General features: G+C 43.2%; 1 long non-coding RNA gene across 1 annotated transcript; it reads left to right on the top strand.

The window, feature by feature from the left end:
- Positions 1-4,436: 4,436 nt before the first annotated feature.
- Positions 4,437-6,933, top strand: LOC131698868 (uncharacterized). The gene is made up of 2 exons (XR_009307878.1): positions 4,437-5,092; positions 5,747-6,933. It is a non-coding gene; the product is annotated as an uncharacterized LOC131698868 (long non-coding RNA).
- Positions 6,934-7,504: the final 571 nt, after the last annotated feature.

The raw sequence follows: 7,504 nt of genomic DNA, 5'->3' as shown, positions 1-7,504 counted from the left end.
CTCCTCCCAATTTGGGGGACTTGTAAATTGTTGTGTTATTATTTTGAAAACATTTTAATTATAACTGCATTTCATTTTATTTTGCTGTTGCTGAACTACAAAATGTTCATAGACTTTAATACAGCCTTGTTTTGAAAGAACTACAGTTCCCCTTGTGCTACTATGCTGAAATGCATGCTGAAAATAAAAGCAACGTAAAAAGGGAAGGAAAGTTAGAGAAGGGGAGTTGGCGACCTGTGAAGCTGTGTAGAGTACATTCTGTTAGCATTCCAGATTCAAGACCAACTCAATGACACAGCATAATTAAAGAAATAAATAAAAAGACGAAGAGCTAAAGGCTGCGATTTGGCTCGGTGGGAAACTGTCTTTAAATCTAAAACAGCGATTAATTCAGTTTGTACCCTCTGCTACTTGTATACCAAGACCAGACTCGCGCTGTGCTGCTGAAGCTACGCTGGAATCGGATCCACACAGACCAGACTTGCGCTGTGCTGCTGAAGCTACGCTGGAATCAGATCCACACAGACCAGACTCGCGCTGTGCTGCTGAAGCTATGCGGGAAACGGATCCACACAGACCAGACTCGCGCTGTGCTGCTGAAGCTACACGGGAATCGGATCCATACAGACCAGACTCACGCTGTGCTGCTGAGGCTACGTGGAAATCGGATCCACACAGACCAGACTTGTGTTGTGCGGCTGAAGCTACGCAGGAATCAGATCCACACAGACCAGACTCACGCTGTGCTGCTGAAGCTACACGGGAATCGGATCCATACAGACCAGACTCACGCTGTGCTGCTGAGGCTACGTGGAAATCGGATCCACACAGACCAGACTTGTGTTGTGCGGCTGAAGCTACGCAGGAATCAGATCCACACAGACCAGACTCGCGCTGTGCTGCTGAGGCTACGCTGGAATCGGATCCACACAGACCAGACTCGCGCTGTGCTGCTGAAGCTACGCAGGAATCGCATCCACACAGACCAGACTCGCGCTGTGCTGCTGAGGCTACACGGGAATCGGATCCACACAGACCAGACTCACGCTGTGCTGCTGAAGCGACGTGGGAATCGGATCCACACAGACCAGACTCGCGCTGTGATGCTGAAGCTACACGGGAATCAGATCCACACAGACCAGACTTGCGCTGTGCTGCTGAAGCTACGCTGGAATCAGATCCACACAGACCAGACTCGCGCTGTGCTGCTGAAGCTACGCTGGAATCGGATCCACACAGACCAGACTCGCGCTGTGCTGCTGAAGCTACGCTGGAATCAGATCCACACAGACCAGACTCGCGCTGTGCTGCTGAAGCTACGCTGGAATCGGATCCACACAGACCAGACTCGCGCTGTGCTGCTGAAGCTACGCTGGAATCAGATCCACACAGACCAGACTCGCGCTGTGCTGCTGAAGCTACGCTGGAATCGGATCCACACAGACCAGACTCACGCTGTGCTGCTGAAGCTACGCTGGAATCGGATCCACACAGACCAGACTAACGCTGTGCTGCTGAAGCTACGCAGGAATCGGATCCATACAGACCAGACTCGCGCTGTGCTGCTGAAGCTACGTGGGAATCAGATCCACACAGACCAGACTCGCGCTGTGCTGCTGAAGCTACGCTGGAATCGGATCCACACAGACCAGACTCGCGCTGTGATGCTGAAGCTGTGCGGGAAACGGATCCACACAGACCAGACTCGCGATGTGCTGCTGAAGCTACACGGGAATCGGATCCATACAGACCAGACTCACGCTGTGCTGCTGAAGCTACGCAGGAATCGGATCCACACAGACCAGAAATTTGCTCTACTGAATTTTCACCTAAAAATCCTGTTTTCCCGGTTCAAAGACTGTGAGTAAAAAGGACTAGTTTGTTTTTTCTTTCACTGCAGTCATTTCAATTAGTTCTATACAAAAATGTAATCAAATAAAATGCCCACGTGGTGAAGATTTGGGAATGTTCTTATGTTCTTACTGTATGACTTATTTACCAGCATGTAAACACAGCCAGTGTTATAAATTGAGTCTCATTAACATTTAATATACTGTTATCAGTTTGAGCAGTATGAATCCTCACAGAAACACATTTGCTGTGTCTCAAATATATGCAGAGCGAGTTTAAAGGTATGATATCTTGAGGAAATAACACACCCTGGCAAACTATTTTGTTTTGCAGAGTGTTGAACAGAATTCGGTCTCTTGTTCTTTATTGAGCAACATAGAAGCCGGAAATTACACAACATATACAAGTGAAAACATGCGCGTGTTGTGAAATTTCCCTGCCTCTATGTTTCCTAATAAGGAACAAATTAATTTTTTGGGTTAAAAAAAAGCTTAAAAGTAAACAAATTGTTGACCTTGCAAAACTACTTTGATGTAAAAACACATAAAAAAATAATACTAATAAAAATATAGCAATCTCGTTTTCTTAAATTGCCGTTATGCAAAATTTTGCAGAAAAATATAAGCGTAAACAAATACATTATCATATATATTTTTATTAATTACCTCAAACTGAATGCAGTAGGGATTCAAGGAAATACATGCACATGGATTAAGGAGTGGTTAGAAAACAGAAAGTACTGATTAGAGGAGAAACCTCAAAATGGAATGAGGTAACCAGTGGTGTACCACAGGGATCAGTATTAGGTCCTCTGCTATTCCTAATCTACATTAATGATTTAGATTCTGGTATAGTAAGCAAACTCGTCAAATTTGCAGACGACACAAAAATAGGAGGAGTGGCAAACACTGTTGCAGCAGCAAAGGTCATTCAAAATGATCTAGACAGCATTCAGAGCTGGGCAGACACATGGCAAATTACATTTAATAGAGAAATGTGTAACGTACTGCACGCAGGCATTAAAAATGTGCATTATAAATATCATATGGGAGAATTGAAGAAGGAATCTATGAAAAAACCTAGGAGTTTATGTTGACTCAGATATGTCTTCATCTAGACAATGTCTTCATCAAGCATTCAAAATCCTAAAAGGTATAGACAGTGTCGACCCAGGGGACTTTTTTGACCTAAAAAAGAAACAAGGACCAGGGGTCACAAATGGAGATTAAATAAAGGGGCATTCAGAACAGAAAATAGAAGGCACTTTTTGCACAGAGAATTGTGAGGGTCTGGAACCAACTCCCCAGTAATGTTGTTGAAGCTGACACCCTGGGATCCTTCAAGAAGCTGCTTGATGAGATTCTGGGATCAATAAGCTACTAACAACCAAACGAGCAAGATGGGATGAATGGCCTCCTCTCGTTTGTAAACTTTATGTTCTTATGTTCTTAATGTACAAAACTGGGACATTCAGTACAAAACTCAGACGATCGTCCATGTAAACAATGCAGTAGGAAAAGAGAACTCAATTTCCCAGAATCCCAGAGGAAATAAAAAGTCAGGTGACTTGGCAGCGGGAAGGATGGGGAATATAAGGAACCCGCTGTCCTTATAAAGGTACCAACAAATGTTCCTGTCAGGACATTGCATTCTGATTGGTTATCATTAGGGTTCTACCCAAATCGCGATTTCGCGGACATCGTGATATTGATGGGTTACCGCAAAATTCACCTCTTAGGGGCCAATGCATACAAACAAGTACGGAGAGGGAAAAAACATTGTTTAAATGAACTACTGCACAACGCAAGCGACTCAAACTACGTGTCTTCCTTCTGTAGACAGCCCTTTTATATTCCTTCACCGTCATGTGTGCATTCCACTTACGCAAAAAACAAACAAACAAAAAACGTCCACAAATAACATTTACACAAAAAAATTATCCAAAGCCGTTAACGTTCTTGTTTACTATTTAAATGAAAATGTTTTAATCAGCCTATCAGTGCGTCTTTACTGCTTTTATGTGATCTGTACTGTGCAGTAGGGGGTGGGACAAAGTATATTTTGGCTGATGACCATTGCAAGATATTTCCCAGAGAAACTGTACATGCAGACTGAGGTAATTGTTTTGCATATCTTAATGTGTCTTTGGAAAAAGTACGATCGATCGCTATTTAGCTTCAGAATCACACATTAAACAAAAGGCTACTACAGAGGATGCTAAACAGAACGTAAAATAAACAGCTTTCAGAAACCAAACTGGAAAGTCAGCGCAGACAAAAAGTATTCCTGTCTGCAAGTTAAATCAGTACTAAAACGATCCAGCACAGCCACCTCGATTCAACCTGCTGCTTACTTTTTCACAGTTGGAATTTTAGACCCGAATAGCCACGTTCGTTCTCTATGTTTTGACTCGGTACTAATAAAATAAAATATTGGATTGGACAAATAATATGACAACAAATGTGCTTCATACATTGCCTTTATTAAAGTATGCCAGATGCCCTTGTGTAACCGAGTTTTTGGGCTGTTTCTAATCGATTTCCACATCTGTATAACTTGGCAAAGCTTTGCCTTAACTTCCAACCAATTCAGTGGATGCAGAACGTGCAGTCTCAATATATGGGCAAGTCAACTACAGAGGGATGCTGCATGCTTGCCTTTAACAAGTGACAGCACTCTGTTTTATTAAGGAAGTAAGTACCACAATTTTTAGGCTTTATAGTGTTCTGAAATACTGTCTGCTTAGGTTTATTTAATGTTTAAACAGGTCCGCGAAATGTCCGCAAAATCCTAATTTTATTCCGCAACATACCCGTGAAAAATACGGAAATTTACCGCGATTTAAGTAGACACCATATTATTGTTAATAAAACAATTAATAATCCTCTCCCAACACCGAGACCCTAAACCTAAGGTTAGTATTCTATACAAAAGCCATTACACATCTAAAGTAGTTCGTGTTTGGCAGAGAATAATTTTTGTTACTTAAGAAAAAAAGTGAGCAGAGGTGCTGGCTTTCTCAGTTGCCCTTACAGGAACATTTCGTGGTACCTTTGTAAGCACTGCTAAGAAACCCACACAGTATACAAGTGTGGGTGTCGGGGCTGGTTGAGGACGGGGCAGACTCACCCGGAGGAACATTTAAATAAAGATTGGAGATTGCAGCAGGATTGTGCAGAGCAGTAACCGCGGAGTGAGTTTTTAAAAACAGCGAGTGGAGTACGAGCAAACCCAGCGATCAGTGAGTACAACGTATTACAATTGAGCTGTGTGCAAGATTGTGGTGGAAGTTTAAGAGTAATGTAGTGTGTGGACCTCTTGCCGGAGATTCGATTTGTTGTATATTTAGCACAGTGTTAAACTTACCTGTGTGGAAGCAACGCTCACTTCTCTAGCCTGCATGATCTTGCTTCAAATTGCCGACGGACTGGTTTAAATAACTGCAACTTGCAGTGCAGTTGCAGTGCAAGGCATTTTTAAGACCAACTGTAATTACAGCATGTGACAGAGATCGAATGAGTCTTAGTGTTAGATCTCCCTCTCGACCTGTGAGAGCACGGTATACGAGGAACAGAATACCCTTAATGAAATGGCACGACAATTTATTCCGTAGGGTAGATGGAAGTCGGTCAGTTCGGAAGGGGGCGGAGCCATGGCACCCGAGCTCAGTGACCCAGACTGTAAACGGCGTGGCATCCGAGGACTGGAGGAGCGGATGCGCTCGTTAACCTCGGGGTCATGGGCAAGGGTATAAATAGGGGGCATGGCTTGAGTGATCTGTTCCTTTGCATATGGTTAAGTTAAATAACCGAGAAGGAGCCCGTACTGTGAGGAAACCGTGAGTGTTCTGTGTCTGTGTATTAACACTGTGCGTCTTGTGTGTTATTTGTCACAGAGGATTACTGAGCACGATCCGGAGCTGCAGCCGCAGGCCAGCGAAAAACCCGGACTTCACCACTCACCTTTCACTACCAACTGTCTTTGTGTTTGCACCTTTTAGCACTTGAATCACGCACTGTCTTTTGTGTTCGTGTTTAGTGTGGGTGTCGGAACGGGACTTTGGGGTTGCGGGTCAAACCCGCGGGATTATAAATTAGAAGTGATACACGCCGCTGTATCACTTCCAGCACTATTATCATTTACAGGTTTTGCCTTGAGGCTCTGGACATTTACAAAAATAAATAAACACCCTTGCACCTGTACCAACGTCTGTCTGTGTGATTCTTCTGCACTGCACTCACCTGCACGTCATTACCACTTTGCCACACAGCACCAGTAGGCAACGTGAAAGAGCACTGTGTGGATTTGCCTGTGCGTGGATTACAAACAGCAGTATTAGTTACCTAGAGACCTATCTGCTTACTTTTGAACTGTGTGCTCAAGCACTGATAAAGGAAACACACGACACAGACTGTGTAATTTTATTTTTAGTCGTGGTGTATAACGCCAGCATGGATACTGCTGGTCCAGCTAGTGTCCATTCCTTCTTCCACCAGCAGAGGTCTCCTGCTAACCTTGAAAGAAAAAGAAACAGACGCTTCATTTATTTGAAATACAGGACTGTGTAACTATCATTACGACCTCTATGTACCTGATGTCCTTGTGTGGGCCAGACTGGACACCTTTCCTCTTGTGTGGAGGGAAGTAAAACCTGGAGAACGTACCTGAAACACCTGGAAGGGAACAAAGTAACAGTTACAGCCCAGTCCTGGGTTTGGATTATAAATGCACCTTTAAAACCTGTACTTACCTTTGTGGAGGTCACTTTTGAAAGGGTGTGGCAGGAACCTGTACCAACCAGGAAGATCTGAGACTGGAACTATTTTTGTTTAGTTCTCCAGTAGGGTGGTTTTTGTACTGCAGTAATTTTACTACACACTGCAGTATTTTATTTTATTTTTACTACACACTGCAGTCATTTTTATTTGCACAGGGCTTAGCCTCTGCAAGGATAGACAGGGATCAAGAAGTGAGCGAGGGCCCAAGTGGGCAGGTGTTATTTTGGTTTTTGTTTATTTTTATTGCTACAAATACACTGTGTGTTGCCGTGAAAAATAAAAGCCTGCCCAGGTTAAACCCACACCTCTGTGTCAGTGTCGCCTCTTATACTGCCAGTTAGGCTTCCACACCAAACAACCTTTTACAATATATATATATGTGTGTGTAGAGAGAGAGAGAGAGAGAGATAGATATAAATCATTTTGTTATATATTTGCCAACACTTATTAAAAAACATTACCCATTTTTCTCATATACTCCATTCCTCTAGTAAATCCATTAGATGTTTGTTGCCTAAAGCTGTCACACAAAAGATTCTTCAGAGAGGTGACTAGGGTGCTGATGGTAACTGACAGTGACCCTGAGTCACACTCCAAGATTCCATCTGACTCTGGTAGTGATTTTTACCCCACTGATAGTCCCAGTGATGACACTATTGTTACTCAGGAAGAGGATTCTCCATCTGCTATGGAAGAGCCTGTTGAAGGTCTAGAAATAGAGACCGAGGAACAACCTGCATGTTCTAGTATGCCAAGTGGGTATGTGCCACTATACATTTGGATCCCCCCAAATAATTTATGCTAAATTCAGACTAAACAGAGGTTTTAATCCTGGGGCCTAAAAAACTCAGTGATAAATTGACATTTTCTGACAT

The sequence above is a fragment of the Acipenser ruthenus genome, chromosome 20 (assembly GCF_902713425.1).
Source record: "Acipenser ruthenus chromosome 20, fAciRut3.2 maternal haplotype, whole genome shotgun sequence".
NCBI lineage: Eukaryota > Metazoa > Chordata > Actinopteri > Acipenseriformes > Acipenseridae > Acipenser > Acipenser ruthenus.
The sequence above is the reverse complement of the archived record's forward strand: the minus strand, read 5'-3'. Positions and strand labels throughout refer to the sequence as shown.